The sequence below is a fragment of the Callithrix jacchus genome, chromosome 2, assembly GCF_049354715.1.
Source record: "Callithrix jacchus isolate 240 chromosome 2, calJac240_pri, whole genome shotgun sequence".
Classification (NCBI taxonomy): domain Eukaryota; kingdom Metazoa; phylum Chordata; class Mammalia; order Primates; family Cebidae; genus Callithrix; species Callithrix jacchus.
In genome coordinates, this window is record NC_133503.1 from 187,433,279 (window position 1) to 187,458,496 (window position 25,218).

The following is a 25,218-nucleotide window of genomic DNA, read 5'->3' on the forward strand; positions in this document are numbered from 1 at the left end:
AATCATCATGGAATATTATGTTGGAAACTTAGTTGGTAAAAAATATTCCATTTACTTCCTGTGATAGTTCACATGATACCTAATGTCCTATTTTCCAAATTTCACATTATATTTGCTGTCTTTTGTTCCAGAATTAACTATCTGTACTCCCATGCAATGTCGATACTAACTTGCAATAAGAAAAATGGGTTCATTGGGCAGAAGTCATTGAAATGGTTTGTAATGCTCGGTCCTGTTGCTGGGTACATTTCCACCCGCAACCCACAGGACTCTCCATTGTGTCTTGACATTCCAACCACAGAATTGCTTTCTTTGTGTCTTGTTGGTGACACATTTTCTCCTAAATGGGATTTGCATGTGCTGTGATCCTGCCTGAGTGCTCCCTCTGACTGGCTCCTCCTCTTACTTTCCCTCTTAACCTCAATTTGCCCTTCAGATCCAACCTAAATCTTCACTTCCTCAAGAAACCTACATGGAACCCCCTACTCTAAACCATGCCTTTGTCATAACTTACAAAGAGTCATGAAAGTGCTTCCTTCTGAGCACTTTCATCAACATGAAATAACATGCTTAATAGTCTTCTGCCACACTCTTTCCTTGAAACCTTTCCTGCTTTTTTGCTTTTTAATGTACCTCTGTACCTAGCACAGTGTCAGGTGAATGTTAGGTATGTAATAAATCTTGGTTAAATGAATGAAGTAAGGAATTAATGAAACTGGGAATAATTTAATGATATTTCAAAGTAAGTAGATACTCAGAACTGAAAACCTCTATTGGTGGCAAAAAATTTTATTTCAGCATGTATGATTAGGACTGCTGAGCTTCAGATTAATTCTTTACATACATATATTCTTGTTCCTTTGATGATCCAGCATGAGTGCCTTGGAAATTCAGCAAGGCATGTAAATTAAATTATGCTTTTTTATATTAATGTACAGAAAATTACTCAGTGAAGCATAATAAATCATCTTTTACTTACAGATTAAATTCCTCTTTTTCTCGCCGTTCTTTGCTAGAGTTAATCATGTTTACCTTTCCAATGGTGTTATGCACTGAAACATAATTGAATAGCCTACCCTAGATCATTTAAATACCACAAGAAGCTTTGTTTTCATTGAAAGCCTGAATTGCATAAAAAGAATACTGCTTTTAAATATCACAGTTACCAATACAAAGAATTCACACGTTCAGTTGTTTCTTAAATGGAACTTCTTTTTTCCTGTTTCATCAGTTTGCAGGTCTTAAATGAAAGTCAAATATACCATTGTCTAAGATTTTCTATTTAGAGATAACTCTGAGATCCTTTGCCTAATTCCTGGAATGAAAAAAAAAACACTGAAATGACTTGTTCTAATCTCTTCTTAATGCAGAAATCAGAAAGAAGAGGAGGTAAAACTAGGAAAGTTGAAAAATAAAAAAACTAAGATGTAAAATTGAGGAAAAAAGCTAGCAAACATTTCTTGTTGTTAGTCCTTTTATTTTAACTCATTTTATTTTCAGGGATACATGTTCAAAGTTGTTATATAGGTAAATTTTGTGTCATGGGGGTTTGGTATACAGATAATTTCATCACTTGGGTAATAAGCCTAGTACCTGATAGATACTTCTTCTGATCCTCTCTCTCTTCCCACCTTTCAGCTTCAAGTGGGCCCCAGTGTCTGTTGTTCCTCTTCTAGTATCCACATGTCCTTGTTTAGCTCCCACTTATAAATGCAAACATGTGGTATTTATCTTTCTGTTCCTGTGTGACTTTGCTGAGGATAATAGCCTCCAGCTCTGACCATGTTGCTGCAAAGAACATGATCTTGTCCTTTCTATGGCTGTATAGTATTTCATGCTGTCTGTAACACATTTTCTTTATCCAGTGTGTCACTGATGGGCATTTAGGTTGATTCAATATTTTTGCTATTATAAATAGTTCCACAATTAATATATGCATGCATGTGTCTTTAAGAACAACTTCTATTCCTGTGGGTATACACCCAGTGATAGGATTGCTAGATTATATATATATACCAAATGGTAATTCTGTTTTAAGTTCTTTGAGGAATTGTCATGTTGCTTTCCACAATGGCTGAACTAATTTACATTTACACCAGCAGTATAGAAGCATTGCTTCTTCTCTATAACTTCCCCGGCATCAGTTATTCTCTGACTTTTTAGTAATAGCCATTCTGACTGGTATGAGATGGTACTTCATTGTGCTTTTTATTTGCTTTTCTCTATTGATCAACGATGTTGAGCATTTTTTCATGTTTTTTGGCTGCATGAATGTCTTCTTTTGAGAAGTGTCTGTTCATGTCCATTGCTCACTTTTTAATGGGGTTGTTTCTTTTTCTTCTGTAAAATTGTTTCAATTTCTTGTAGATTCTGAATATTGGGCCTTTGTCAATAGCTTGCAAAACTTTTCTCCCATTCTGTGGTTTGTCTGTTTATTCTGTTGATAATCCCTTTCAGTGTACAGAAGTTCTTTTATTTAATTAGATCCCATTTTTCAATTTTTGGTTTTGTTGTTCGCTTTTGGTGTCTTCATCATGAAATCTTTGCCAAGTCCTATATGTCCATAATGATATTTCCTAGGTTATCTTCCACGGTTTTTATAGTTTTAGGTTTTCCATTTAAGTCTTTGATTGATCTTGAGCTGATTTTTGTATGTGTTGCAAGGTAGGGGTCTAATTTCAAGCTTCTGCATATTACTAGCCAGTTATCCCAGCACCATTTGTTGAATGAGGAGTCCTTTCTTCATTGCTTATTTCTGTCAGTTTTTTCCAAGATCAGATGGCTGTAGGTGTGTGGCTTTATTTCTGGGTTCTCTATTCTGTTCCAATGGTGATGTGTCTGTTTCTGTACCAATACCATGGTGTTTTGGTTGCTGTATCCCTACAGTAGCTTCAAGTAAAATAGCATGATGTCTCCAGCTTTGTTCCTTTTGCTTAGGCTATTCAGGCTCTTTTTGGTTCCATGTAAATTAAAAAAAAATTTTTTTCTAATTCTGGGAAGAATGTTCAATATGGTTAGTCTTTGTCTCCCCACCCAAATCTCATCTTGAATTGTAATTTCCATAATCCCATAATCCCCATGTGTCAAGTGTGGGACCAGGTGGAGGTAATTGGATCATGGTGTCAGTTCCCCCCATGCTGTTCTCATGATAGTGAATGAGGTTCTCATAAGATCTGATGGTTTTATAAGGGGCTCTTCCCCCTTCACTAGGCATTTTTCCATCCTGCCACCTTGTGAAGAAGGTGCCTGCTTCTCTTTTGCCATCCACCATGATTGTAAGTTTCCTGGGGCCTCCCCAAAAATGTAGAACTGTGAGTCAATTAAACCTCTTCCCTTTAAAAATTACCCAGTCTTGGGCATTTCTTCATAGCAGTGTGAGAACAGACTAATATAATGTCATTGGTAGTTTAAGAGGAATAGCATTGAAACTGTAATTTGCTTTGGGTAGAACAGCCATTTTAACAATATTGATTCTTCCTATCCATGAGCATAGAGTGTTTTTCAATTTGTTTGTGTCATCTATGATTTCTTTCAGCAGTATTTTGTAATTCTTGCTGGAGAGCAAGAAATTCTTGTTTAACCTCCATGGTTAGCTGTATTCCCAGGTGTTTTATTCTTTTTTTTTTTTTTGGCAATTGTGAATCTGATTGTGTTGCTGATATGGCTCTCTATTTGGAAGTTGTTGAGATATAGATATGCTACTGATTTTTGTATGTAGATTTTGTATTCTGAAACTTTAATGAAGTGGTTTATCAGCCCAAGGAGCTTTTGGGCAGAGACTATTGGGTTTTCTAGATATAGAATCATGTTGTCTGCCAACAGGGATACTCTGAATTCTCTTATTTGGATGCCCATTATTTATTTCTCTTGCCTGATTTCTCTGCCTAAGATTTTCAATAGTATGTTGAATAGAAGTGATGAGAGAGGGCAACCTTGTCTATTGCCAGTTTTCAAGGGGAATACTTCCAGTTTTTCTCCTTTCAGTATAATGTTGGCTGTGGGTTCATCATAGATGACTCTTATTATTTTGAAATATGTTCTTTCAGTGCCTGGTTTGTAAAGGGTTTCTAACATGAAGGAATGTTGAATTTTATTGGAAGTCTTTCTGCATCTATTGAGTAACTATAGCTTTTGTCTTTAGCTCTGTTGATGTAATGAATCACATTTATTGATTTGCATATGTTGAACCAGCCTCATAGTCTGGGGATAAAGCCTACTTGATTGTGGTGGATTCACTTTTTTAAGTGCTGCTGGATTCAGTTTGCTCATATTTTGTTGAGAATTTTTGCATCTATGTTCATAAAAAAATATTGGCCTGAAGTTTTCTTTTTCTGCTGTGTCTCTGCCAGGTTTTGATATCAGGATACTAGCCTCATAGAATGAGTTGATGAGAAGTCTTTGTTCCTCAATTTTTTGGAACAGTTCAGCAAGGTTGGTACCAGCTCTTATTTATACCTCTGGTAGAATTTGGCTGTGAATCCATCTAGTCTTGGGCTTTTTGTGGTTGATGGGATCTTTATTACTCATTCAAGTTCAGAACTTATTTCTGAGTTCAGGATTCAATTTCTTCCTGGTCCAGTTTTCAGAGGTTAAATATGTCCAGGAATTTATCCATTTCTTCTAAATTTTCTAGTTTCTGTGCATGGAGGTGTTCATAATAGTCACCATGTGTGTGTGTGTGTCTATGTGTATTTCTGTGGAGTCAGTGGTAATGTCTTAATTTTAAAGGATGAGTTTACATTTCAGTCAACATAAAACTTTATTTTGGGAACAGAGTACAAATGGATGTGAAATATATATATGGCATGATAATTGATGGCAAGAAATAACATAATCATTTGTTCCTTTGTTTATTCTATTTTAGCCACTATGACTGTAGCATTGACTGAGTTCCGTGCTGTTAATTAGACCATATTTTGAGACCATAATAAAAGCTAATAAATCTCTTCATCATTTCCTATTAGACTTCTTGTTTATTTTAGACTTTATTATATTGGTCTTTATTTAAAAAAACAAATTAGCCATGCATTTTTGTTGTAAAAATAATCCATCATTATAACATTGGACAGATATCTCCATATTAGTAAAATTACTTAATGTCAATAGAATATTAAATCAAATTAAATAACAACAAACTTTTTACCACGAAGGAAGTAGAACTGACCCATCAAAACATATAAGCACGAATTCAAGTCAACAACACATATTGACTTGCAAGAAAGTTGGCTTGCTAGGAAATGTTATAGCTTGAGATGATATAATGGTGTAGGTGAGAGAAATACGTACTCCCATGGACTTAGTGCCATGAGCTTTATTACGATGACTAAATTTGAGATAAAGAGCATGAGAATTATGAACTGGATGACAGGGTAAAAGAATTCATAGAAAGTCTAATCAGTTGTAGACCAATCATCACATTAGTTTTCTACTAACTTGATGTAAAGTACATCAAGTCTCCTATAATTAAAAAAAAATCATCACTTCCCTTGTCATTGTGAGTTTACTTTGCTTTTGCAGTTTCTTTATGATAGTTGTTTTGGGTTGCATGGAAATATTCTATTCATGCAGTGATTGCTAAATTGGCTAAAGAATTCAATGCAATTAAAAAATCAAACAGGAACATGGATGAACCTGGAAACCATCATTCTCAGCAAACTGACACAAGAACAGAAAATCAAACACCACATGTTCTCACTCATAGGCAGGTGTTGAACAATGAGGACACATGGACACAGGGAGGGGAGCATCACACACTGGGGGCAGTTGGGGGGAAATAGGGGAGGGACAGCAGGGAGTGGGGAGTTGGGAAGAGATAGCAAGGGGAGAAATGCCAAATATAGGTGAAGGGGAGGAAGGCAGCAAAGCACACTGCCACGTGTGTACCTATGCAACCATCTTGCATGTTCTTCACATGTACCCCAAAACCTAAAATGCAATAAAAAAATAAATAATTAATTAAAAATGAAACAGCTGAAAGAAAGACACTGTTTTTGCTATATATAAGGATGGGAGATTATGTTACAGCAAGCACTGATGAGGCTACAAAAGGAACCACTTGTCCTACTTAGTGATTTGAGGGTGAATGTGAAATGCAATGGTCTATTAGTTAGCTCACCTGATATTTCTTGTTATTTGTAAAAATATGGTAGAACCAACAAAGAAGAAGCATTCCCAAGAAGGGCACTCTGAAGGTCAGGCAAATTTATCCTCATGGCCTGAAGTTATTATCAAGGAAAAGTGTTTCAAAGGTGTGAGAAATAGCAATTTCTGTATAAATTATTACTAGGTGAGCTAGTAATAGAATGAGAACATCTAAATCTCATTCCTTTAGATATTAGGGAGATTTTTAAAGATACTCTGATTGTTTTGCCATTCTACCATCTGGTATTTTTCCAGCTTCCATTGTTAAGGTATCAAGCCCTGATCCTGCTGTCAGATATTATTTATATATCTCAAGAATATAGGTTTTTGGCTAAACTAAATAATATCAGCTAATCTAACAAAAATCACCAAATTCATAGTGATACATTGCAATAAATAAACAACTGTTTATTGCAGGCATTTAGTGGGCAACCTTCAATGCAATAATTAACATCCCAGATTCCTTCCAGTCTACAGTATTTGGATTTCTGCTCAAAACTGGGATAATTAACTGCAGAAAACATTGGGGAGGATCTTGCAGAAAGTTTTTATGAGCCAGCCCAGAGATGCTATATGTAACACTTCAGTCCCCATGACATTGACCAGAACTCATAACCACAATGTTGCAATGAAAGCTAGTGTATTAGCTTCTATCTCACAATTTTTGGGAATCAGGAATCTAGGCATGACTTAACTGGGTCCTCTGTTCAGACTCTCACAAGGCTGAGATAAAGGTTTCATCTAGACTCCATTTTCATCTGGAAACTCAACTGAGTCAGAATCTGCTTCCAAGCTCTCTGGTTTGTACCAGAATTCATTTCCTTAAGGTTGTATGACTGAAGACCCAACATTTTTTTCCTGGCCATCAAGCTAGAGTCTGCTCACAGGTTCTAGAAGCCACCTGCAGTACCTTGTCAGATGGACTTTCTCAACATGGTTGATTACTTCATAAAAGCCAGCAAGACAAATCTTCTCTCTCTCTCTTTCTGTCTCTCTCTCTATCTATCTATCTCTGTGTGTGTGTGTGTGTGTGTGTGTGTGTGTGTGTGTGTGTGTGACTCCCTCTCTTTCCCTTTTTACCTCTCTCTTGGTTACTAAGTGAGAATAATGTAACACAATCATGGAATCACAGGAATGGAATCACAGAAGTGGCATCTCATCACCTTTGTCATATTCTGTTGGTCTGTAGCAAGTCTAGGTTTTCTACCAAGGAGTTTTCACTAATGACAGTGAGATACAGAGAGTAGTGATTCAATTAAATGAAAAGGCCATGAAGCAAATATTCAAATGAATAAGTACATAATGCAAACTGTTGCTACAGAAAGAAAGAATAGGGTTATGAGGGCATGTAATTGATGGAGCTGTCTGGTAGCATTGAAGATATCCCCCATAAGGATAAGATTTGAGCAGAAATATGAGAGAGCGAATTTAATGAAAAAGCATAGAGGAGGGAAAAGTGAAAAATTCTAAAAGTGAACTGTATGTTCCAAAGCTCTATGGTAGGATAAAAAGCATGACACATTTAAGAAATTGAAGGAAAGCCTACACATCTGAAGGAGAGAAGCAGAGGAAGAGGGAGAGTGAGGCATTGGATAAGAAGAGCAGACTCCAGGTATTTCAAGGCTTCCTAGGCTGGCTGGCTTGATGTTAAGAGTAATGGGAGTTCATTGAAAGGATTTAAACAGGAGAGTGACCCAATCAGATTGCACTTATACGAGTTTATTTGTGCAATTACTATATTACACAATGCACATTTGAGAATTGAATCCCAGAGATAGGAAAGTTTAGTCACACAAAAACCTGTACATTGTGTTACATTGATAGCAAATTTATCTGTAAGACCTCAAAACAGAAAACAACCCAGTGGTCCTCGATGGGTTACTGGTTAAACAAACTGATGCATCCATGTCATGAAATACGATGGGATACTAGTCAGCAATTTAGAAAATGTGAGCTATTGAGACACACAACTACTTGATTGAATCTCAATAAAATTATGCTGAATAATAAAAGCCAATTCCAAAATATTCCATTTATAGAATTTTCTTGAAATGAAAAAATTATAGAAAGGTAAGACAGATTAGTGGTTGCTAGGGTTTAGGGATGGGGAAAAGTGGGTAATGGGAAAGAGGCAGGTAGTTATAAAAAGCAAAAAGAGGGATCATTGTGGTGATGTGGTGGTAGATACAGAAGGCTACACATGTGACAAAACTGCATAGAAATAAATACACACAAGTGTACACACATACACACAAATGTGTGCACACGCACACACACACAGGAGCAGAAGTCAAATTGGAAAAGTCTAAAACTAATTGGTAGATTGTATCAATGTCAATATCTTGCTTCTGAAATTGTGTTATAGTTTTGCAAGATATTACTATTGGATGAAGCTGGCTAAAGAGTACAAAGGGTCTCTTTGAAGTACAAAGGTATTTCTTACAACTGTGTGTAAACCTACAATTATTTTTAAAGTCTATATTTTTAATGTGACTATAGGCATTGCAATGACCAAGAATGAATATTAGGAGAAGGGGCAAGGGGATTCTTCAGTTGCTCAGCGGAAAAATGGGGATAGCATAGACCAGGAGGCGGAAGAAATAGGGACAAATTAATACATTCAGTCATGATTTAGGATGAAAATTGTATTTGATTTAGAAATTTGGAAGCCAGAATGAAAGGGAATTATCCGGAGCTGCCCTAATTTCTTAAAACGTAGCATTCAAAATTTTCTAATCTTCATGATTTTGCCTAGGCTCTCATTCAAAATCTATGTTCTTCACATCTTTTGCTGGTGAAAAGACTCTCTCTAAATACTAAGATTTCTCTTGTACCAATCTCATAGACTTTGTCACTTATAACCTTGTATTTTACATCTTCGTATACCTATCTTAGCTCTCTGATGATAGATTAAATTTCTTCAGTGATTATGTCTGATAAAAGCGTATAGTCCCTATGACAGCCAGCATCAGGCTTTAGACCTCAGTAGAATATTTTTAATGGAATACTGTATGTATGTGAACATGCAAGGAGGCTATGTCCCCTCATAACAATTTTATTTGGCTATAATTAGCTCGACAAATAAAATTACAGAAGAAATTAAGACTATTCTTCCTGCTGTTGTATCTAAATGACTTTTGGTGGTCCGCTAAAGTGTTTATTTAAATCATAGTTCATTGACCCTGAAGTTGAAAAGGTGTCTTTGGGAGCCCTTGTCATTTATTATCTCATTTATTTTTACAGAGGAGAAGTGTCATGCAGCCTTCCTGTAGACCTGCAGCCAAAGGTGACAGAGAAGGAAATAGTTATTGGGTCACACAAGAGGTGATTTACTTTGAAGAGGATCGGGTTAGGAGGAACTCATTTCAACAAGGCATCAATTTTGTTTCTAACTAACTGAAAGCAAATCGTTCAGAATTTTCTGGTACAGAACAATATGGATTTATTAGCAGATCAATGGTAAGTTTCACCACAAATGAGGGCCCTGGTACAAAGTCCTGATAAGACCAGAGAAGCCAAAGCCAAAGAAATCATTCCCATCCCTGCGTATCTGAGTCATGCTCATTCCATGTCATGAAAACACACTGTGAGAGAAATTATACATCAACAATGAAGTCTCTTCTTTATAAAAAACATATTTTGTCTTATTTTAACATGAAGGATATTTGAGAGATGCCAGAAGAATGTTGCAAACACTGTGAGCAACTAAGAGAACTATGAAAAACATCGTTAAGAAAATACTGAAGGGCAATATCAGAATATCATGGGGTGTTTCTACACAGACCAGTGGTTTTCACTGAGGCTGCATATTAGAATTACTTAAGGGCTTTACAAATCAAAACCATCAGACGTAAACTCCAAATGTGAATCTGAGTACTCGAGATAAGACCTTTGCCTTTATTTATCATTTATTAACATTGGTATTATTATTTTTGAAACGCCCCAGAGACTTCTAATGTGCAGTAAAGTTTGGGAAACACTGACTTGGACCAACAGCCAGATTAAAAATTCAAAAATGCTGCATTTGGTCCTGAAAAATATTTTCCTCCATTTATGTTTCTCTCATCTTTCCTAAATAATAGGTTTCCTGTAGATCAAATGTCATGAATTGTTATCCTTTCTCTTTGCCAAGAATTCCAGAAGTTCACGGTGAAGACTAGATCTGTCCATAACTGTTACATGACTCAAGACAAGGAAATCATTAGAAATATAAGTATTCCAATGAAAGCTATACCATCAGATGCAGAAAAATAAAAATAAACCCAGACTTCAATTTTTTTGTTTGCTCCCTAGATCCCAACATGAATATATCCCTTCAAATGGATTTGTCATCCTGGTTCAAAAGCGACGGCATAGTCGTAAGGATAGAGTTCATCTTGACCCACTTTTTTTGAAAATGATTGTAAACACAGATGATTTAAGGACGTGCTGGGTACATTACTTTCCAAGTAATGTATACAGTGCCTTTTAATGACAATATTCCAAAGAGCAATCCATCACATAGTGCCATTATAGATTTGCCTCCAAAAGATGGGAGAGACCAAATCTTTTAAACAAATCAGCATCAGGGCATGGTAAGACCAGGAGCAAAGAACCAGCACACTTCCAAGATAAAAGACAGAATGACAACCTTTGAATCACTAGACACCAGATGCATTCTGAGTAGTACTAAATTCCTTGGATGTGAAATAGATTAATACCGTGAGTAATCACTGCCAAGATTAGCCATTTATCTCTTCTATGTTGCTTGGGAAAGCTTTGAGATGTGAGTGAATAGAGGTAGCCTGAATCAATTTGGTAGCAGTAAAATGGGAAAAAGCTTCAGAATTTATTTTGCCTTTGATATGTCTGCATTTCTCCTTAGAAGCATGACTCATAGTTAAAAGTTAATTCATTCAGTATCTCTTGAATCCTAAATAAATCCTTTGGCAAGATAGGTGTGTGGGGAATACTAAGATCATCTACAAAGATTCTGTGACCTTAAATAACTCACATTCTGGTGAAGAAGTGAGAAAAAAATTGATCGTGAAAGTATCTGCATGATTAAACCTTTGATAGAGAAGTGGAACCAGAGGTTGCCAGGTGTCAGCCCCAGTGGAATGAGGAGACAGGAACCATGAAATACGTTAGTGTTGGAATTGCCTTAACCATTTGTTGTGATATAGTGTGCCCCTGAGTGATCTTAATCAATGTTACACAGTTCAATTTTACAGCAAAGAAGTTTCTATATCAAAAGCTAAAGATGGGGCAGACACCATACCCATATTGCATGTGTTCTCTCAACAAAATGCTGGTCAGTGTGATTCATACAGGAAGAAAGTCCCAAGTGTGAGTAAACCTTTGGAGGTGAGAAGTGAAGCCACAGAATCTGGTCACATGCCTTGTCCAAGAAGTCTGCTTTTGAAGCAGTTTGCACCATTGTCGTCATCACTTGGGGTGGGTGTTTTGCCGTGGTCGTCCAGATTGTAGAATGTATTATCCATGCAGTTCTGGCCAACATGAACAATTTGCCGATTGAAAAAAAAAAAGCTAATGCAAACAAATATTGTTGATATATTTGAAAGAAGGGGACAATTTTTTTTTTTTGGAAAAGCATATCTAAGGCAAGAGTGAAAGAGGAAATTGGTTCTTGCAGGACCCATCATGTCCTCAAAGAGATTCTGGCTAAGCATTTTAGCAGTAGAGGTATCCCTTAAAGAAAGGGTTCATCTAGCAGTGATAAAAGAGTGACTACCAAGTAATTAACCTAAGCAGGAAAACCCGAATTTTTTTCAATACTAAGAAAACCCCCTTTAGAGAGATGATAGATTTCTGAAGTCTTCATTATTCACAGCAGCTGTAGCACATGATCCCCAGATATGGATCCCCAGACATGGAGAGCCAGGCGATGGTAGGACTCTGATTGCCTATCAAGTCAGCAGACACTTCAAAGGGATTTTTGGCAACAGTACAGAAGAAAAGTAATAATCTAGGAAACTAATGGCAGAAATGTGGCAACATATATTCAAATGTTAACATTCCTATTTTTTACCAGAAAGTTCATATCTGAGAATGCATGCTAAAGAAATAATCAGCAAATGTGCAAAGATACTTGCAGAAATGTACCCATCTTCATGTTATATATAATTTTCAAAACTGTAAATAACTCAATGACCGTAAGGAAAAGATTAGTTACATAAATTATGGAAGAGACAGGAGAAAACCAGGCAACCATCGAAGAGTATGATGAAAATCTTAACCTATTGTGTACATGAAAAGATGTAGATTTTTACAGTCAAGTAAAAATTCTAGTACTAGATAGTATGAATGGTAAACAGAAAAGTCTCTAGAGGGCATCAATTTAAATATTAAAGAATATATAATAGACTGAGTGTGGTGGCTCACACCTGTAATCCAACACTTTGGGAGGTGAAGTCAGGAGGATCACTTTAGACCAGGAGTTTGAGATCAGTCTGGGCAATCTAGCAAGAACTGGTCTCTACTAAAAGTTTATTAAGTTGGCCAGGTGTGGTGGAGAGCACCAGTAGTCCCAGCTACTTGGGAGGCTGAAGTGGGAGGATTACTTGAGAACAGGAGATCAAGGCTGCAGTGAGCCATGATTGTACCACTGTGACAGAGCAGGACTATGTCTAAAAAAAAAAAAATCCGATGGGAGAGAAGAAAGAAAGGCAAAGTAAAAGATGTATAATGAAAGATTAGCAATAATTATCACTGGGTAGGGCATATAATCTTCAGATACTTTATATCTTTCAATGTGTTTCTATATTTCTTTTCTTCATTTTGTATTTCTATATTTTCTTTAAAATTTTAATAAAAATGTAACATTTTATCACTAAGAAATGAAATAACTATTCCTATTTTGTTAACTCTTAACAGGCTGAAATTTCAGATATTTTCATAATGGCTGTATTAATTTATCAGTGATTATCAAAGGTCAGAAGCAAGGAAAAGTTTAGAAATCCTGAGCACCCCATCAGTTAGGAACTAGCAATCAGACTGTGAGGTTAAGAATTTCACAGAACTTCGCAAGCACAGGCAGCTAAAGTAAAAACAGAAAAACAGGATTGGATTAAACTAAAAGGCTACAGCACAGCAAAGGAAACAAAAAGAAAGAAAAGACAGCCAATGAATAGGAGGGAAAATTTGCAAACCACATGAGTGATAATGGGTTAATATTCAAAATATCTAAGAAATTCAAACAACTCAATAACAATTAAACAAAATAACCCAATTTAAAAATGGGCAAAGAACCTAAAGACATTTTGCAGAAGAAGACATATACATGGTCTACAGATATATAAAAAAAAAGTTGAGTCTCACTAATCATCAGATAAATGCCAATTAAGATCACAATGAGATATCACCTCACACCTATTAGAATAGTTATTGTGAAAAAGATGCAATAACAAGCATTAGCAAGGATGTGGAGGAAAGGGAGCTTTTGTACATTGTTGGTGGGAATGTAAATTAGTACGGCCATTATGGAAAGTAGTATGGAATACCTCGGAAAAAAATAAAACTACCATATGATCTGGCAATTCTACTTCTGGGCATATGGTGGAAGAGAGATTCACACTCTTATGTTTATTGCAGCATTATTCACAATAGTCACAATATGAAATCCACTTAATTGTTCATCAATGGAGGAATGGTTAAAGAAAATGTAATGCATGCACATGATGAAATATTATTCAGTCTTGAAAAAGGAGAACATCCTTTTTGCAGGAACTTGGATGAACCTGGTGGACATTATGCTAAGTAAACTAAGCCAGGTACAAAAAGACAAGTATTACATGATCTCACTTATATGTTGACTCTAAGAAAAGGAAACTTACAGAAGTAGAAATTAGAACAATGGCTTCCAGGGGCTAGAAGTGCAAGATGGAAATTAGGAAAATTTGGGGCAAATGATACAAAATTTCAATTGGATAAGAGGAGTATTTCAGGAGAGTTATTGTACAACATGGTAACTATAGTTAATAACAATGCATTGTAAATTTAAAACTTGCCAAGACAGTAGATTTTACCACACACACAAAAAATAAGTATGTAAGGTAAAGCATATGTTAATTTGCTCGATTTAGTCATTGCAAAGTCACAGCATCAACATCCCCCAAGCCTTCAGGGTCAGCCTCAACCCTCCCCGCATTACTCCACCAGTACTATAAATCCTGCCTCCTAAACATTTCACATATTTGTTCTCCACCTTCCATCTTCACTGACTGTCACTACCTTGGTTTCAACTTTATTCATATTTCTTTAGGTTATTTCACTAGACCTTCAATGGCCACCAAGTCTTATATCAAGCTAACCTCCCTTCTGATATGCATATCTAATCACATCATGACTCTGTTTAAAATTCTTCATGAGATTTCTCTTGCTTTCAAATTCTTCCTGGCCTGTTCTTACCTTTCCAGACTCAGCTATCCTTACACCCACACACAGACTGCACTCCTATGTCTCCTAAAAGGCTCTTACTTCCTTTTGCCTCCATTCATTTGTTCATCCTTCTGCTGTCAAGATTCAGCTTGGTAAAAACCCACTCCAGAGCCAATGGAAAATTAGCTAAGAATTCCTCACACAGAAAACAACTCCGTAGTAGGAGAGTCACTATATAGGAAGCTGGAGGGCATGTAATCATGTGGAGGACAGAAATCATTTTCAAATAAAATCAAGATCAGTGAAGCCACATGGAAGTTTATGGCCAAACATATTACTCGTAAAGAAAAAAAATGATAGAAGTTAATGGTGGTCATGGAGCTGTGCTTGGTAGCTCATACCAGTAATCCCAGTGCTTTGAGAAGCCAAGGCAGGAGGATTGCTTGAGCTCAAGAATTCAAAACCAGGCTGAGCAACATAGTGAGAGTGAGACCCTGTCTCTATTTATAAATATAGAACAAAATAGATACATAAATATTATATATAATATATATTTATAGATATATAAATATACATAATATGTAAATATTTATAAATAGGTAGATAATATATATTTATAAATAGATATACAAATAAGCAGGAGGATTGCTTGAGCTCATGAGTTCAAAACCAGGCTGGGCAATATAGTGAGATTGAGATTCTGTCTCTATTTATATATATTTTATATATATATCCTTCATGTTATCAGGATCACTATATATATATATGTGTGTGTATATATACACACACATATATACACAAAAATATGTATGTGTGTGTGTGTGTGTGTATAAAGTATATACACACCAAAAAAAAAGAGTGATCTTGGTAACGTAAAGCGAGAAGAAATAAAGTTCAAAAAAGAGGTCTTGCCTAGTAGTTCAAACTTGAGACGATAAATTGAAAGCCAATGATGGCAAGTGGCTTTTATTTAGAAATTGGCTCCTTTCAAGGAAATGACAGAAAGGCCAGTGTAATTGCAGAATACAAGCTGGGGGAGGCTGGAGCTCATAGCAACTCTTCTAGTGGTCACTTCTACTAGTCTCTTTGGCCATGGTTGGCTGAGTCTAGTGTAGAGACATGTGACCCAAGCTAGATAAAAATTCTCCCTCTTAGGAATGTATAAAGTAGAGCAGGGACAACCAGAGGCAAGAGGCATCATGGAAATAATTTAGAGTCCATCATGGAAATTATTTAATGATTTGCTGCTCTGGCCTCCCCAGAACAGCCTTAGTTGCCTTCCCTGTAGAGGTTCGGTTTGGATGGTCCAAGATCCACCACCAAATATCCTTTGCAACTTGAGTACATCAAAAGGTCTTCAAATTATTTGAGAACAAATCAAGTTAGAAATCAATATGTTTAATATGATTTCTGTGAAAACAGAGAAGTCCTTAAAATTTAGATTTAAAACAATGACAGAATAAATCCTGGCCTGAACAATGTGTGGCTTTCCAATGTCGGTGGGAAGTACCCGCAGACTTCATGCCTGTAAACCGGCTGCCCTCCTGGTTGATGCTGTGGCTTCTGGCGGTCATCAGGCAACTTAACCATAGGTATTGCAGAAATACCCAACAGAGATCAGCAGACAGCCGGGAAGAGTGCCATTGTTTGAGGGCAGGGCATGTTTGGGCAAGTGATAAGGACAGTGGTCTGTCGTGCAAAGCACTGAGCGTGATTGAAACTGAGTGCGAGTAGATGCTGGAAGAATCTCTCCATTGAAAATACTTTCTAATAGATCCCTCAACCCACAAGTGCATTATACTCCATGACAGGACTTAACCTACGGATACCACTGACTGCCTTGTAGGTCTCCCCCACAAAGCTGAGCTCATGGTACAGAGAGACTGCATGTTCATCTCTGGGTGCCCAGTACTTAGCAGAGAACCTCATACAAGGGACACCATAAATAGTGGCTGAAAGCACATTGAATAAACAAGGACATCAGAACACTATTTGGAGAACAAAAGTAGTATTTTAATCTAATCTAGGTCAATGTGGAAAAGAATGGCAGAAGCAAATAATGAAAATAAAGGTGTTTCTCAAAATGCAAATAGAATGCCATTGCATAACATTATTTTTCAGATTGCAAATGATTACCATATTCTTCTGAGTGACTTTCAGACATTACATTGATTCTGGAAATAGGAGAGAATAAAAGCAAATTCATCCGGCTTGTAGGAAATACAAGCATGTGTTTTCTTTTTTGTCAAATCCCTGCATTCTAGGAGAACGACGTCTTTGTGCTCCTCCTGCATGTTTATGATGTCTAGTGAAGTGTCAATCTTTAACTACAGCAGGGATCAATCACAATGTACTTAACAAAAAAACAAAAAAATCTTAATCCCCCTGCCTTCACACCATGAAAAATATTTGTACTGCTATATTGGACACTGCTAACTGTACTCTCTAAAAACTGTCTATTCATGGTGTGGTCATATCTTAAAATGTCCCTGTATCTATCGATGAACTATTTATTTGAAAATATCAATTCCATCTTTGAAATCTCAGGTTGTAAAATCAGTAGAAAATAAGAAATTAAGGTAAATCTAATCGCACTAAGGTTTGTCTACAATCAAAACGCGAGCTTAGTCTCTGACAGAAGTCCTAGCAGTCCTGCAGTGGATATCAGCAGGATGTTATTCTTCAATTGCAAACAACAAGTAAGATTGGTACAAAATGGGAATTTAAGGCTCAATTTCAATCAGTTTCTCTAGTACCTATAGAAGGATAATAAAAAGCAGTATCAAAGAAATTGCCATGTATGATAAAGCTATTCCCCATAATAAATCTGTGCAAAAGCTTCAGCACTACAGCGAATTTGGCAGAGCCTTAGAGTTGCGTTCTTCTTGTAGAACAAGAGCCCTCTTAGAGGCTTAATTTTAATGTTTCAAAATATCATCTGTTTTCTTTGCTTTCGAATACTCAAATGTTCTGAAAGCATATACATCATTATTACAGAACTTTAGAGATACCACAGCATAGTGGGAAAATATGGCTTTGGATTGAGCTACAACTCAATCTAAACACCAACTCTGCTACCTTCAGCCTCAGTCTTCTCACTTGTAAAATGAGGTAAATGATATCCACCTCATCAAGTTGATATGAGAAATGAAGCAAGAGAGATAACATATAGAATTCCTAGTATAAGGTAACTATTTGAGAAATTTACCAGCGTGGGAGGCTTCCTGATTTCTTCTAATGCATGAAGATGTGAAATCAAAAAAGACAACATATGGCCAGGCACAGTGGCTCAAGCCTGTAATCCCAGCACTTTGGGAGGCTGAGGCGGGCAGATCACGAAGTCGAGAAATCGAGACCATCCTGGCCAACATGGTGAAACCCCATCTCTACTAAAAATACAAAAATTAGCTGTGTGTCGTGGAGTGTGCCTGTAGTTACAGCTACTCAGGAGGCTGAGGCAGAAGAATTGCCTGAATCCAGGAGGCGGAGGTTGCAATGAGCCGTGATTGCGCCATTGCACTCCAGCCTGGCACCTGGCTACAGAGTGAGACTCTGTCTCAAAAAAAAAAATAAAAGACAACATATAAAGGAGAAGAGGAAGGACAACAAACATGGATCACAAAATATAAGAAAACAAATATCCTGGGGTCTAAATGTCACCTGGAGATTAAAAACCTGCATGGATTTTGGATGGCGTTCCCATCATGTAGGCTCAGCCATCCCTCCACGACTCCTTGGGCGCTGTGGCATTCTGAAAATGATCACTTAGCCCCTGAATTTCTGGTTTTATGGATCTGATAACAGCTTTGCTAAATTGTGCTCTTTCTTGTGCTGTATCAGACTGAGTAAAAAGGCCTGATAGCAATAACAGCTGGAGTAACTATAAAAACAAGCTTTCATCCACTGTCTTCGAGAATCTATGTTTTTACATATTTTGCCTTAAACTCCACTTTGAAAATATTTTCGATTTCTGAAAATATCTGAGATTGAAAATATTTTCCATTTTTTACTCATTATTGTGCACATGCCTCCACTGAATTGTCACATCTGTGCCTTTAAGGTTTAAACCTAAATTTTTCATACATTTGGAAAATATTCTATATGAGTAAGTAAATACGGCAAGAGTATTTATTAGTTGTCACTAATCTCATCATCGTTACCAGGAAGTTAAAAAAGAAAGGAATTTGGTCATGTTGATGCCCAGAGGAGCACTAATGAGTTATGAAACCTTTCAGAGTCATAGAGCAGAAGAAAAACGGTTGCCGTGGTAACAAGGCAACCCAGTCAGCTGCATACACTCTCCCAAGAGCATCTAATTTATTCAGCAAATGCAGGCTAGAACAGGTGGCTAACTTAGATGTTGCCAACAAGCTCTAGCTCCCAAACATGGGTGCCCACCACATTTTCTTGTACACAAGTTTCATTCTTGTCCCTTATAAAGGAGGAGTTAACCAGGTGCATTTTAGTGTGGCTCGTAACACTTTAGGAGACAGAACAGTTATCTGTATTTGTCACTTAAATTTTCTACCAATAAAAAGATATATAATTTCAAGAAATGGTTGAAACCGACAACTTAATTTTACTAGTTAAAAATCCATCATTCACCTTTTAATAAATCAAGTATTTTAATGAGTATTAATAGCAAGAATTTATCATTAAATTTTACAGTTCTTGCTTTAGATGATAAATAGCCACTGAAATTCCAGTTCTTTAAGCCATCTGAAAGCATTTAGGCATTTTTAACAAATTTTATATTGTCAAAGGGGTAAGGAAGGAATACTACCAAGATAGGCTCTATTTATTGTAACATTAAAGTTTAAAAAATCTGAAAAACTAGCAGTAAAGTATATACTTATTTTTATATTAAGTAAGAGCATTTATGATCCAGTCCCAGTTTCATTTTCTGGTCTCCTGTCCAAACACATTTCATAATACATCCTAAACTTCATCAACAGAAGCCCAGTGAAATCTCTTCCTCACATCTCTGCACTTAGTATTTGCTGTTGTCTCTGTCTTGGGACTTCTAGGACCAGATTCCCTGTTCAATTCTAATGCATCCTTCAAGGATAAGATCAGGCATTTTCTTTCCCCAAATGCCTTCCCTCACCTCTTCAGGACAAAATTATAAGCATCTCCTTGTGTCCCCTCTGCAAGTAATTCCACTGCTTTGTTTCCATATCTGCTTTCTTCTTCAGATTGAGTCCCCCAGACCTTAAATATGTTCTATTCACTTCTTATCCCCAGAGTACCTGAAACAGTAGGAAATCAAAGATATATCACAAATGAATGAATAAATGGATGCACGAATGAAGTCTGCTTCAGTAATACAAAAATGTGCATAAACCTAAGATATGACAAGACTTTTCACAAATTAGAAAATCTCACTAATGTGGACAAATGAGTAATGACATATGCTTCTATGAGTTAAGACTCTGCATTTTTTAATGAGTGGAACCTTTCCTTCAAACGAAGTCATAAATTCAGCGTCTCTTTGTAAACCTGATGTCAGTCCATCTCCATCCTGCTGTTCCTGCACAATCCCACACTCAAAGCATCTACCAAAAGCCACAGATCTCCAACAGCCAGAGCTTGAAAGATACTGGGCTCGACTTACTACATATTCAATTTTGCCTTGCTACTGCCCACTAAACAGAAATCACATAAGCAAACCTTTGTTGAAAAGGATATTTAAAACAGAAGACAACATTAGCTAGGAAGTTCGGGTCTTGGTATTTCTCTATTTATCTGCTTTGAAGTCTTGCGGTTGTTTCCAAAGGTGACCCTTGCTGAGTGAGGCTGTTTCCTTAGCAACAGGATGACTGCTTCCAGCATGTAGAGAACATACATCTCTGTTTTTATGGTACTCAACCACCACCCTGAGATGCTATGTTGCTTCAAGAAAGCAAGAATCTTCCCTTTTAAAGTACCAGATTGGCTCTCCAGCTCGTGGACTGCATGTTACTCTGGAAAACAAGAAGTAATGATAATTGTCCAGAAATAACTTCCTCATTCCATAAAAAGGACACAACCTCTATACTGATGTACTTTTATTCTCCCTGCCTAATTACTCCACGTCTGCCTACACACACACACACACACACACACACACACACACACACCATTCTTTCTTCTTTTCGGCTTTTGTTCAGTTTGTCTTAAATGTTTGTGCTGCTATCACTTCTCTCTTTTATATTTTACTCCATTTCTATTTCCAGTATTGATGGCTTCTTTGTATATCTCAGTTTCCAATATCAACCAAATTACAAGTTAGAATTAAGCATCAACATATCATGACCAGAAAAAAAAAGGCTTGGTTGGAGCAACTGTCACTTGGTCAGTACACAAACCCCTTGCTATTGCAAAAGGAGATGGGAACATATAATAGACTGAAACTCATGTTGTTTATTCCTTTTGGCAATTCCATACAATGGTGCAGTCATATCATAAAAGGGCTGGAAACCCTAGAGCATCAGCCATACTTCTGTATTAATGGAATTATTTTTGTCTGAATTGTGTGCTCATAAAAAGGAAAAAAAATTACTGAAGTTGTATAGGATTTTCTTGGGAAAAATTCTTCTAAAAAAGTATTTCCAGGTATTCTATTTATACTAAGTTCAGTAGGTAAATAAATAAGTTAGACTTTTAGAATGCTAAGTAAATTATATTTTACAATGGCATATCAAAATGCTCAAACTCAGCTGAGTTTTTTTCAATGTAAAATGCACCGAATCCTGAGCATAAACAGGAAATGTGCAAAAGTTTCTTTTACATCCAAAGTATCCATGGAATACAAATGTTAAAATACCATTCAGCAGGTAGTGTTATAAGTCCAAAGATTTAAAATAAATTGTATCCTAACAAACTTGGAAATTGACATCTGCAATAGACCTGGGAAATAATACAATCCCTTGTTTTATATATGAGAAAACAAATGCCAAGAATCAGTCAGAAACATACCAGTCCAGATTAGTTGCAGACCTTCAACTAATATCAGAAGAGCTTTTGATTTGTTTGGCTTAACATAAAAAAATATTCACCATAAGTTTCTTCAAGATAAAAATTGCATTTTGCCTTCATTGTCACGTTTTAATTTATACCTTAATGCTCAACTTTCAGTAATTACTAACAATTGTTTACGCATGTTATGTGTATGGCATCATTCATTAGGAATGCTTCCAGCTGAAAATAACAGGAAACACTCTATAGAGTGGGTGGCTTAATAAATATTGGATAATTTTTCTGGCATAACAAGAAGTCTTGAGGGAAGCAGCTAGCATTGGTTCCGTGGTTTGACAGTTTCTGAAATTCTCTTGGGATTTCTCATGTTTGCTTCCTGATTACAAGATGACTGCAGTAGCTTTCAGCATTCCAGTCTGACTTCAAGAAAGAAGGGAGAAGGAGCCATGCCAGGGATTCTATCAGGTAATGCCTTATAACACGCCCTCACATAAGGAGATACAAAATCCTTTCTAGAGCTCTTAGCAAGTTCATGCCATGTCTTAGTTTCTAGAACTAAAGCATATGGCTGCTCTCACTGCAAAAGAGACTGAGGACATAAGAACTTAGGTTTTTACTCCCAGGCGCAGTGGCTCACGCCTATAATCCCAGCACTTTGGGAGGCCGAGATGGGTGGTTCACGAGGTCAGGAGCTCAAGACCAGCCTGGCCAACATGATGAAACCCAGTCTCTATTAAAAAAAAAAAAACAAAAAAAACTTAGGATTTTACAACTGTTACAGCAGAAATGATAATGAAGAAATGGATTTAAAATACTTTAGTGTGAGCTGAAAATATTAGATGCTTATGTGACAATAGAGTAAACAGAAGCAAATCAAGAAAGAAACCTAATAAGAGATCAAGAAAGAAAATTTAAAAACATGTATTCCACTGCAATCTTAAAACAGGGAAAATAAATCATTCAAAATGAAAAGAGAGGCAATATAAGCCACATATGAATGTTTTCAAGTTCCTTTTGTGGTGGACATTGCCACTAGTAACCAAAGCAGACCCACAGAGTGAGCAGCAGTTTCAGCAGGCATTAAGAACCTGTGAGTTTTGCCAATGTCAGTCAAGGGAAAGCTCCAGGTAAACTATTATTAAGAAATTTTAACCACTTCTGAATGCCCAAAACTTAAAATCACTACCTTGTATGAATATTGTAAATGTTTTATGTATACTATTCTTAACACATAATTTGGAAGGATTATATTATTTCAAGTTTTGCTGTTTGACTTTAAAATCACTTGCAAGTAATAGGAATTACAAGTACTATAAAGCTCTTCCTTTTCCATTGGGTCAGTGCCATACAATATAGAAAGCAAGTAGGCCATATTAACTGTTTAGTATCAAGTCAGAAGCTTCAATTTCTAGGGCGCCTTTGCCTCATTGTCCTACTAAATAAAAAAGTGTGAAAATGCATGCTACCTCCTCCTCCCCAGTCCCTGCTAGGTTGTAAGCTCCATGAGGCTGGAGGTTCTGTTTGTCTTGATTTCTACTACATGTGTAGTGTTTACAACAGTGCTTGATACAACATTTAGTTGTATTGAATATTTAGTTATTCAATAAATAGTTGTAGCATGAGTAGGTAAAACTTTTATATTGAGTGATTACTGATGTGTTGGCAATCAACCTTTTAGTTCAAACCACTAAAATAAAACCAAGTTGACTTGTTACCAATAAACATACAACCTCTAAACTTTACTCCTAAGAACATTATTCAAGTTCTAAAGTATTAAGCTTTCCAGCCAGAAAACTAATGAAAATTAAAGAAGTAATTCATAATAGCAAAGTTGGAATGAAGTATACATTTACACATGCACATAGCAAAGTCAGAGTGAAGTATACACTTACACATGCACATAGCAAAGTCGGAGTGAAGTATACACTTACACATGCACATAGCAAAGTCGGAGTGAAGTATACACTTACACATGCACACACACACGTATGCAACATGGAGCACTTTTTATGCAGACCATTCTGGGTTAGTAAAATAAATAACTGCTGCCCTTAAACCACACAAATTCAAACTGTGAATGTCCACCTATACATGGATGTTTTTCCACCTCTGCACCCTGAGACAAGACCAGCCCCTCCTCTTCCTCCTCCTTCTCACCCTACTCAACATGAAGACAATGAGGATGAAGACCTTTATACGTATCTACTTCCACTTAATCAATAAAAAACGTTTTTTCTTCCTTATGATTTTCTTAACATTTTCTTTTCTCTAGCTTGCTTTATTGTAAGATATGGTACATAACACATACAAAATATGTGTTAATTGACTGTGTTATTGGTAGGGCTTCCACTCAACAGTAGGCAATTAGTAGTTAAGTTTTGGGGAAGTAAAAAGTTATATGCAGATTTTCAACTACGTAGAGGTTGGAGCCCCGAACCCATGTGTTGTTCAAGAGTCAATTCTGCTATCACAGAGAAGAAAAGGATACTATTAAGAACCCCACTGGGTTTTTCTCTAAGAAGCAGAACCAAATAAAGCTATGGAGAATAGAATTCTTTAAAATCATGTTTTTTATTAATTTTTATCTATACTCTCTGAGTACAATTTGTAACAAGTTAAAATGGAGATAATATGATTTTTTATGGCTGGAAGATTTGAAGCATTATTTAGTCAAAGTGACTAATTTTTTACTTGCTACTCAACCCAGCCTTCAAGTAGAACTCATCGTTCACATCATGTTACAATTTTACAGCAGAGCAACAGATAAAGTAAATATATGGATTTTCAACAAGTCAGATGCTGTATTTGTTGAAATATTTTTAAAACAGGCTCTCTCACTTGTGGCATTTTTACTATGTTACACACAAGCTTAGCTAAGTGAGCATGAGCCATGTTAATATCTTGTGAGTATAAATGTGCAGACTGCTCTCATTAATTTCAGTGAAACCAGAAGTACAGAATCCTTCTCACATAAGTACAAGCACAAAGACATTTTTGGTTAGGCATTGTATCCCATGAAACGAAAAGGAACAAGAGCATCAAAAAAAGATCCCAAGCAAAACATGCAAACAAATACAGGAATAAGTTGGAAACCAGAAGGCCGACAAGTTAATTAAACATTACCTTTTTCTCATAGTGAGCAAGATGCATCCTGGTCATTTCTGTCTTTTCTCACAGTGCTAATTTCAAAACCCCAGCTGAGAAAGCAGCTGTGTAGAGCAAGGAACTGGTGAGCTCAGCAGGAGTCCTGTATCCCAAAGCTGCTCGCAGAAATTCAAGCTTTCTTTCAGTTGCAGTGTTGTCACTTACAATGCCAGAAATGTGGAGTGTTGTCCTCTCTTCTGCAGCAGTAGTAAAGATCAGAGTCATGGTTTCTTTAAAGACTTCAAAAGCCTAAGTCACCCTGTTTTTATTGTTATTTATTTTCATTGTAGCCTCCAAAGAGCTGGCATTGGCTACTTTTCAATATATTTGAAATTCTAGTGAGGTTTCATTAATCATAATGTTAATGGAATAGATGATGGCAAAACAGACATGAAAGTTGAAGCATATGGCAGAGAGAGTGTTGATGGCATTTCCCCGCTCCCCATGACCAAAAAAAGAGAAAAAAAAGTAAAGAAAAAGGGAAAATGCTTCACTGTTACACTGCAATTTTTCCCTAGATTGCAACATTGAAACTCTCATCTTTAATTTTTTTTTAACTATGTTTTAAGCTTCTGCTAAAAGGAACAATTCAAAATT

At 36.4% G+C, this 25,218-nt stretch overlaps 1 long non-coding RNA gene across 1 annotated transcript; it reads right to left on the reverse strand.

Moving 5' to 3' along the window:
* Positions 1–4,740: 4,740 nt before the first annotated feature.
* LOC108590697 (uncharacterized) lies at positions 4,741–24,733 on the reverse strand. Its single transcript, XR_004739980.3, has 5 exons — positions 24,601–24,733; positions 20,191–20,483; positions 19,628–19,769; positions 6,116–6,215; positions 4,741–5,925 (listed from the first exon to the last, which is right to left on the reverse strand). It is a non-coding gene; the product is annotated as an uncharacterized LOC108590697 (long non-coding RNA).
* Between the last annotated feature and the right edge of the window lie 485 nt (positions 24,734–25,218).